The sequence below is a fragment of the Lytechinus pictus genome, chromosome 6 (assembly GCF_037042905.1).
Source record: "Lytechinus pictus isolate F3 Inbred chromosome 6, Lp3.0, whole genome shotgun sequence".
In the NCBI taxonomy this organism is placed as follows: Eukaryota; Metazoa; Echinodermata; class Echinoidea; order Temnopleuroida; family Toxopneustidae; genus Lytechinus; species Lytechinus pictus.
Window position 1 is genome coordinate 16,070,379 of NC_087250.1, and position 10,724 is coordinate 16,081,102.

Genomic DNA, 10,724 nt, shown 5'->3' on the forward strand with positions numbered 1-10,724 from the left:
CATTTCATTACAGATTCATTATCCTGAGCATGTGCACCACTATCATGACTATCAGAGCTGCATTATCTGCCTACAACACGATTTCACACTTATTTACAACCGCAGCAATATCGTTCACCATTATCGAGAATAAGAGGGGTTCCAAGATAGACCCTTGAAGGACTCCACTACAAACTTCACCAGTATCAGATTATACCCCCCTTTTACACAATTTGTACGTAGAGTTTCGGCCTTTCAGGTATGAGCCGAAGCACGTATAAGTTCCTATCCTTCCAGACGGTGAGATTATCACATGGTGTTTTCACACCCCTATGACATTAATAATGTATATTATTCGTTTAATTATTTTCTTCTTAAAATTGCAATTAGCCAAACTACCTGCTCCTGCTGCCCCTTCTTCTTTCTTTCTACTTAGTGTACTGCACTCCTCTGTCCCTCCTGTCTTCCCCCCTCACCTCCCCCTCTCTTATAATATTGTAAAACGTAATTTTTTTTCTCACACGATCCATCAGTTACGTTTTTGTCAAGTGCACAAAAATTGTTTGTATTTATTTTTAAACAAAATTATTCTTAAGACCCAATATCTATTTGTTGTAATTTTCTAATGTAACTAAGATAGGGGCTTGTCTCTTGTACAAGCTTTGCTTTTTTTCGGCAAGTCCCTCCGTTTTACTTTTAAATACAAATGTCATTTAAGATATCTTTATTTACTGAATTGTGTTCCTTAAATCTATGATTATGTTATATATATTATATTTTGTCTTGTAGTATTTTCGACCTTGTTATGTTATGTTTATCATATTATGTACAATTGTGAAACGGAAATAAATAAATCAAATCAAATCAATAATAACTACTGGAGAATTAATTTGTATGAAATCACTTTTCCAGCCATTCCAATCATTATTTTGGTCATAACCATCTGGATTTCTTATGTAAGCTTTGCATCTAATGTAAACATATTCCCATATGAAATCTCTAAAGGCGACCGCACACCTTACGATTGGTCTGCGACCCGATTTCAGAATAAAATGTAGTAGGATTTGATGCTAATATTGAGACTTGGAATATCTTACTGTGTAATGTTCTAAATCATCGTACGAATACCTGTGTTCAAATCTGTGACTGTGCTATCATCCTTCTTAGAATAAAAGCGAATTTAATATCTAGTCGTAATGAAGTCATAGCAGTCGTACGATTGCCTACGATTTGAAACTAATTTGGCCTTTACTCTAAAATAAAGGCTTGGAATCTTTCAAAATGGTTATATTAGTATTCTTTCAATTTATTTTAACCTCAAATAAAATGATATGTTCCATTCACTTTTTCAGAAAATGAGCAAAATGCTATTTGTTCCAAAATCGGATCGCGAACAGTCGTAAGGTGTGCGGTGGCCTTAAAACGATCGAAAGGTAAGAACGTTAAACTCCTATTTAGGCTTAATATACCAGGTTGTGTGTGGTCACTAAAGACCCTCTGTCAAGACAGAACCGTCGTGCAAACGTTATTAGTAGTATTGGTCAGAATAATATCGATGAGACTGCTACTGTTTTCGATTTATTCTAGTGGCAGTTTCGATAACTTATTTTAAATCATTACTGTCTCGTAGATTGTCAATAAAACAAGAACTAGAACACTTACTATCACAATTGAAGTCTACCACATAGACTTCTTTTCCTTAAATAGTTGCCCTATTATATAGACTCATATGTTTCTTTGGTACGAAATATCAGAGTTTGGAGGTCGAAAATGTGTGCCAATTAATATATTGGTGGACTATTATAACTTGAGTTCAATCTATAATGATTCGAGTCCATGTTCAAGATCATATCTACGTGTGTTATGTAAAGAGTCTAATACATAAACTGCAACGTCACCACTGTGATGTATGATCCAGTAACAAAGCAAATAAATGGAAGTTGAAGTTGTTGAATTAAATTTATTACAAACTCTCACTGTCAGGTTCATTTACATGAAATAGTACACATGAACAAAACATTTGGTCATTAGAGCTAACATAATAGCAAGAGGTTATGTTAAATTGATCAAATTGCAATGTCTTACTGGATAATTATATTTATGGGAATCGCGCACCAAGCACGCAATTTCCACAGGTAATCTGTCGTCCGAATAAACAAAATATGAACTTGACTTTCGTGTGTTCTGAATGTCAATAGTGCTTTGAGAGGTCACAGGGAAGTAAGTAGGCCCTATTGTTTCGAAACTCGTAACTGGTCATATCTAATGATTACTCCTGGCAGAAAATAATATAATTTGAACAGATAAAGAAAAATCAGACAAACAATACACTGATAATTTGATCAAAATCGGAAAAGGAGTAACAAAGCTATGGCATTTGAAGATTGGCATTATTTCAGTGAAACAGTTCTATGTTGTCTTCATGAATATTCAACGAGCTAACTGGTGATGCCATATCCCCACTTGTCTAGCCTTTTGTATTTTATTACATGGAATTATGTAAATTCAAAATTTTTCCTCCGATCAAGTACCAAAAAAATTCGCCACTGATTCAATGCGTTAGATATCCATTACTGCTACTTATCTTATTACAGGAGACATAATCATGCACACATGTATGCAAATGTGAAATAATAATGATAACAAGGAAGATGTGACATTATCAGCCCACCTTATGAATTTCCACGACGACGTACGTATATAAATAATTGTTTTCACAAAATAGTAGGCCTAAACTTTGAAATACAATGACTTCGTCATTTTCTTATCAGAATTTGATGAAACTTTCAGCATGTTGCTCGGTGCATTTTATTCTAGTTCTTTACTGTATTATTATTTTCATGAAACCATAATTATTTCATATCTTCATACATGTGTATATGATAATGTCTCCCGTATAACTAAGAAGCAGCAATTAATATCTGAGCCCACCCCCCCCCCCCCCACACACACACACACACCCTCACACACACTCACATGGGGCCTACGCTACATCATGAAACAAAGAGTGAACGTGTTAAGAGGGGAGTGAGGGTTGGTAAGAGGCAAGATGGGGGAATTTCGATCCAACATTGACCTTTTTCTCAATGTGACCTTGTGACCATGAATGAGATGGATGACGATCAGGAGTACGATGCATGGTGGTCGATGTATTCGTCTCACTCTCCACACACACAGTCCCCCGTGATTGGAATACGATCAAGTTTGAAGATCAATAGGTCATTAAACAATGCTTACTACGTACTGAGATAAGCCTTAACATCGTACGTCACAGGTAAAACAGTGCAAGATAACTTGATATTGACTCTGATCTCCCTCCACCCCTTCCTCTCACTCTCTCCACCCCCCCCCCTGTCCTCACTTCTAAAACCCTCTCTATCTCCTCTAACTTTATCTCAATACCATAGTCTACACAATATAATGTGTACCTATGACGCAGGGGTCACGGATATGGGGGGGGGGCTGAACCCAGCCCCCTTCCTACGTTTGGCTCAGCCCCCAACTTTCAAAGCTGTTCTGTGGCCCTTGTGACGGACTCTTTTCCGTTTGTTGTTGTTGTTGATGGTGTTCTTGTTCATAATTATCAAATTATAAATTGAATTATATTAACATGATAGAGTTACCATAATAGTAACTTTAATGCAAAGGTGCCCTAACTTGCAATCAGTCAGCGCTAGGCTTATTGTTTACTTTGCCAATGTCTGCTACATGTACCATGAAAAAAGTTTATTCTTATTTACTGTTGAGCAATTTTACGATGGTAATTACCATGCACTGGGTAGCACAGTGGCCGTTATAATGCAACGTCATTATTATACACAGTAAAAACGAAATTTACAATAGTTGTTCAAACAGTCTAAACAAGTGTTTAAAATCTTAAACAACAGAGTTTGGTAAATGGTAGTGATTTGTACCTGATTGCTATGAAAGCACGAATGCTTGACAGCAAACAACCAGAGGACCGACGGGTAGGGACCTGGTAACCGGGCATGGTAATGAGAATTTAAATACCTAACCAAAGGACACTAGCGCACCAATTGGTAATCGAACCCGGGTAACCGGAATACTAAACCCCCGCTCTACCATGGCCCTATCGCACCTCCGCTTTCATTTTAAATATATGATCCTCATTAAATTAAGCATGGTTGTTAAAATTTTTAAGCAACTACTGTAAGGTTCATATAATAAAAAGCATTTTATTATGTACAACGGGGCCAAGATCAAGCAGACAGATTGCCATTTTTAAATAATAGTGAGTTAGTTTGGGAAGTTGCATTTACTCCTGCATCGATCAGGATCATAGCATTTCCGTCTTAGTTCTTCCGCACTACACGGTGTTTTATCATTCTGATAATATATTTCGATACCATTCATTCTCATTTGATGACAGCACAAAATGATTTTGTAATATTGAAAAAATTATCAAATGACAAAAGACCGAGGTCCCGTCTTACAAAGAGTTACGATTGATCCAATCGACCACAACTATGGAAAGCCAGCAACGCCAACATCTAAAATACACATGTCGGTTCAAAATATTTTCTAGTTAAGCCGTACATTTTTTCATGTATTCATAATTTTCTTTGAAAATCAGTACATGTGCTTCTTTTTGTTTACAAAGGACTTTGTGAAAAATCCCTGAAGAAAAAATTACGACATTGATGGATTTTCATAAACTTAAGGTTGATTGGATCGACCGTAACCATGGTAACTCTGTATAAGACGGGGCCCAGGCTTGTCACCCATATCCGACCGATTTGAATTATTTCTAATCAACGGTAAATAAATGCCAATATTTGTTTACCTTATTTTATATTGATTGCAGACGCTTTGTCAGTATGCATTTATCTCGTTAACACAGATACCGAGTTAGGTTGACCGTCTGAATAAATACACGTGCAAATATAATAAAGGGACAAGAATAAATACAAAACACAAAGACACCAATATCAATTACCCTTAATATATCATCACTGCAAATACACACAATGACTTGCTAAATAATGACTGAACAATGAACCGAGTCTGAACTTGGATCCTCTGAACGTCAACTTGACCACCACACGAGCACACGTCGTGGCTAATCAACATAAAAACAATGACTGCAAAATAAACATTTTGTTTATGGGACCGCAACATATCGCGTCTATAACCGGCCTTTCACACGGTAAAAAAAAAATCGTTATTTGAATGATGAATCAAGTGAAAAATACGGCTAATGACGAATATTTAGCATGTGTGAAACCAAACTAGAACATGATTAGATTCACGGACGCTAATCACAGCCACGATAACAATAGCAATCGTCATTACATGATGATTCAAGAATCAGGTATGAAAAGGCCCTTCCTCTACTGAATAAAAGTCTCGTTTAGGTCGTTGTGGGCTCCTAATAGGAGTAAAATTCTATTATGCGTGGATTAAAATTCAAAAGGTATTAATCTAATCTCGACACAGACGGAGGTTGTTTGGGTCGGAGTAGTGTCCGTCTGGATAGAGTAACGCCGACCTGTCCTCCGACCGGGCTTCCTGCGACCAAAACATCCTACACTGCAAAAACTGTGGTGTTAAGACTGACACCAGTTGGTGTTAATAGACGACCACACCATGAGGTGTTAAATTTACACCCTATAGAGATTGAGCATAACACCAATTAAAGAGTGTAAATGTAACAACAAAAGGTGTTGTAATAACACCTTTAGGCGTTAAACTAACACTGTCAATTTAACACCAGTGTAAAATAACTGGTGTGGTCGTCTATGTACACCGGTTAACACCACAGTTTTTGCTGTGTACGCCTGGGTCGTGATAAGACTTTAATCCATTCATAACAGAATATTACTCCGACTGGACTGGGATCCCAAGTCTGCACGAGGCTGATATTACTAGAATGTACTTTTCTTTTCTTCGAAAGGTAAATTATATGGTAACCTTGATTTTTACTGACTGTCCAACCTTGTCTAGTTAACTCGATAACTACTACTACTACTACTACTACTACTACTACTAATAATAATAATAATGATAATAATAATAATAATAATATGCAACATTTATATAGCGCTTAATACAAATGTTTCTAATCGCTGCATTGTTAATTCTTAATGTACTGGGACATGCATGGGGAGCCTTTCATGAAAGGACTTATCGGACGATTTATCCGCCAAGTCCGATTTTATCTAACAGTTACCATGGTAACAGTAATTTTCAGCCAATCAGAACAACGGAAAGAAGTCAGATCTGACAACTTGTCGGACAAACATGCATGTTCATCATCATGAAACAGTCCCATGATCATTATATAAGCACTGTGGTGATGCGTAACCATTTTTAAATGCGAATTTCAATTCACAAGACTCGTTATAAGACTTTAATTTTTCGAGGGGACAAACGGGGGGGGGGGGTATAGGGGAGGAGTGGACTTTGATTTTGTTTATATGTGGGAGGGGCTTAGGTTTTGTTCATTTCCGTTCAGCTAAACTTATGTATTTCGATCTAAACTTGCATCTTAATAATTCAATAAAAGTGTTACATTAAAGATAATCATGAGTTAATCTCTTTTTAGAGGAAAATGAAAGTTTTGTTACTTGGTATTTGAATGTGAAGTCGGGGAACCAAACACACATCTGTAAAATCTAACAAAAAAATCTGTAAGGTATAACAAAAAATCTGATGCAATAGCGTTGTGTGTAAGCGTGCCTCACCACTGTATTCAGTGCAGGTGTGAATGCAGTTGGAAAACACTCCGTCCATCAGAAAGGACGCAAATGTTGGTCCTGTGTATAGGAGAGTCACAACCTATGCACGTTAAAAATCAATACACTATTCGTCAAAGAGTACGGTGTTAACCCGGTGTATTGCACCTGCCGGTCGCGGCAAAATACAGGTCAATTCAATCTTGACGTACATATGCCATAATAACCAATATAATGATTGTGGGCATTAACGGAAAGACAAGACAAGATTTAAGTCAACATTTTTGGGGAAAATGATAAGGCTTCCCTAAACCAGTTCGTTTAAGACTATTCATTACAAGAACTAGACACAGAATCATAAAAAAAAGAATGCTTGAAACGTCGTAAGAGCCTATACATCTTTAGAATATCCCTTTTCTTCCAAACATGGCCATATTTTCAATCCTCCTTGCGTCCGAGTTTGCCCATCCTTAAATGACAAGCCCACCCCAACAAAAAGTTTATTTGAATAAAAAGAGAAAGATCCAACAAGCATATACACTGAAAATCGGATAAGAAAGCTATGATATTTTAAAGTTTCGCTCAATTTCACAAAACAGTTATATGCACATCTTGGTCGGAAGTCAAATGAGGAGACTGATGACATCATCCACTCACTATCTCTTTTGTATTTTATTATATTGTGAAATATGAAATATTCTAAATTTCTCCGCATTGTAAAGTAAAACAACGATCAATTCCTCGAGCTCCCTGAATATGTGGAATTAGCATTTTTAATACTGGTTCAGTCAAGTTGGTCCTTATTGTCAAATCTGTTAAAATTTTTGTATAATTCAAACAATAAAACACAAAATAAATAGTGAGTGAGGGACATCATCGATTGTCTCATTTGCATGTAACTGAGTTGTGCATATCACTGTTGTGTGATGAATAAGTTGAACTTTAAAATGTCATAACTTTCTTATTTTACATCCGATTTTAATGAAAATGTCAGCGTTATGGTAGTTTGAATTTTCGCTATTTATTCAAATCAACATGGGACGGACTTGGCCTTTAAAGATTCTATCATTACTTCCTTATAATCAGGCAAGATTGAAAAGAAAATCACTCAATGTGGTATAAGATTTTTTTGACTGATATCTCTAAGGGATAATCTCATAAAATCAGGAAAACTCTCGGTAATCTCTGAGCGTTAATAACCCGTTAAGATCAACTAATTACAGAATGAGTAATGCATTCTTCTAATAGGACATATCTTGTTACGAACATTCTCCTTCATGTTTTTTCGTGTTTTACATGGACATTTTATAGTTCTGAATCATGATATCGCGATGGTTATCATCACAATTACAGAAGAATAGAAACCATAAGTAGTAACAATAATAATAATAACAATAATCATAAAAATTATAATGATAATAATAATGACAATAATAATATAATAAGACTAATATCAATAATAATAATAGGGCAGTTCCATAAAATAATCAACCTTTTCGTACGTCCGACCCACATTTTTCTCAAGTCTTACTTCACTTCATAAACAGACCCTTGAGAACATTACTGACTGTCAAACGAACAAGAAATCAGAGAAAGAAAATTTCACGAAGGCCCCACATATAGGCCCTGGGGTCGGACGTACACATTTTATGGAATTGCCCAATAATAATAATAATTACAACAATAATCATTATTATTATCATCATAATCACAATAATCATACACGTTCCTAATGTTCTTTTTCTCTTTTTTTTTGGGGGGGGGGTGGGGGGTGCTTCCTTAGTCTGAGTTTGCTTTTTATACATTACCCTCAATTAACACTAATTCGTTTAGGCTAAACTTCTAGGGATTTTCAAAATATAAATGATTTGATCTCTGTCCTACAATGCGATCACCCCACCGAGTATCATTGAATTCAATATTCACATTTTCTAATCCCTATGTACTTGCATTGCAGATATCATATCAGGTAGGCTAAACGCTAACATGCGGAAACGTTTGAAAATATTTCAAGTGGGTGTCATGAGAAAAAAAAACAGTTGTCATGGTTACACAGCATCTAATTTCTCTTGCTATACGGTTTGGCATTGGATTATGATGACATCATTTTGTAAAGTGATATAATAGATGTTGTTTTATAAATCTTTGAGGAACTTCATGCACAGGGTAACTCGGTGAGAGGTCACAAAAAGAGAATCTATTCGAAATTATAGGTTAATCATTCGTGAAATATATAAAGTGAGCGTAAGAGAGGCACCTCCACCGCCCCCAATAGTCTACATAGGTACAGACCCTTGGTTTTTGCAATTCACATAGTGCATGATGCAGAGTCTGAATTAGTAAGACTAGATTCACTATGTACTGTGGCTAGCTCTATTTGACACAGACAGATTCTATGGAGTCTAGTTTTCACTCTAGACCTGTTATTGGTTGAAGTGTCAAGTATGGGTCTGTGCATGCAGACTACACACCACCACATTTCCCAAACTTGCATCCGTGTTGGTCCTTCAATGCACTATACTGTCCCCCGATATATTCTCGGATCGCCTATCTATAGTTTTGAAAGGGGGACGTTGTATATACATGTAGATGAAAATTAAATAGTAGGGATTCGAATGCGAGCGAAGGGTTGATATAACCCAATAAGACGAAGGAACAGTGAGTAATGGTTTGATATGGCGTGCGATTAGAAACGAAGACGAGGGAATAGATCAGGCAATCTTGTTCGTTGTGTCATCGGGTTGCTTCGTTACGGGTTCTTTCGAGATCGGTCCACTTTGGCAAAAGCGCGTAGAGGGACTATGCGCGACAAAAACACACGAACGGTAAACGAACGATTACCTCAGACTAAATAAGAGGTGCGAATTCAAATAGATGACCAACGATTATTTCCGCGCGAATTTGAATAATCGCAGCTGTTAGTTCAGAAGTTTACGAACCCAAACACGAAGGGTAAATATGATTTACTATCAGTTACCATTGAAAACGATTAAAAAGTGCCTTTCGCAAGCCATCGCAAGGCATATTTCAGGCGATTCGTTTAGGTGTGAGGGGGCCTTTAGTCAGAAAAAGAAATAAGGGTTCTTATTCCAAACTTTCGTAAGTCCTAAAATGTAATCTAATGTTCGTTAGTTTTTCGTTTTCAGACAAACGAACATCGATGTATACAGTAAGCAATTTTCGTATTTCGGAAAATAAACGAACCTTCGGAATAACGAACTGTCCTCAGATATCACCTGTTCTGTCAGGATGCAGTCTTAAGTCCTTAGGAAGAGGACTTTGGCCCTGGGCATTATATATCAATAATTTAGAAGGGGACATGAATCACAAATGTGCCATTTCCCTGGCGAACACTACACATTAATGTTTCAGTAATAGAAGTCCGTGTTTGACATAATTTTGTACAAGCTTTTATTACAAAATTATCATATTGCAAAATTATTATACTTCTCAATTAATCTGTATATAGGCCTACATGTACTTAATATGTGAATAATGGGATGTATATTTGTCATGAAAATAAAGTAAATTTCTAAATCTTCTTGAAAAAAAATCTTGAAAAAAAAAGAATATTATAGGAATGTTTAAATAGGGCCTATATCGATATTTTGAGGGGAACATTAAATCTAAAAATTGCATGGTGTAATATACGCTTTGTCCTCTGTCATCTGATTATGCAATATAGGTAAGCCAACATTGTTTACGTGCCAATATCATGAAGACCGGATGATTACAAAGTATCCGTTTTCAAGGATATTGTAGTATCCACACAGATGGAAATACCCTGAATAATAGCATATCGAATGTCGAATATGGTCATATCAAAATTATCCATTTATCATGTCCGTTTAAGCTAGCGGTTACTCAACATCGATGAGGTAGTATGGTTTTCACGGGAAACCGAAAGTGACAATTACACGATCTAGCTTGATGCATGCATACTATTTTAACGATTATATCATCTATTTATTTCTTTAGTTTATACATTCAGTTTTATAAAAAAAACAGGGTAGTCCTTTCAGTGGATTCATTTTCATTTAGTTCAGTTCC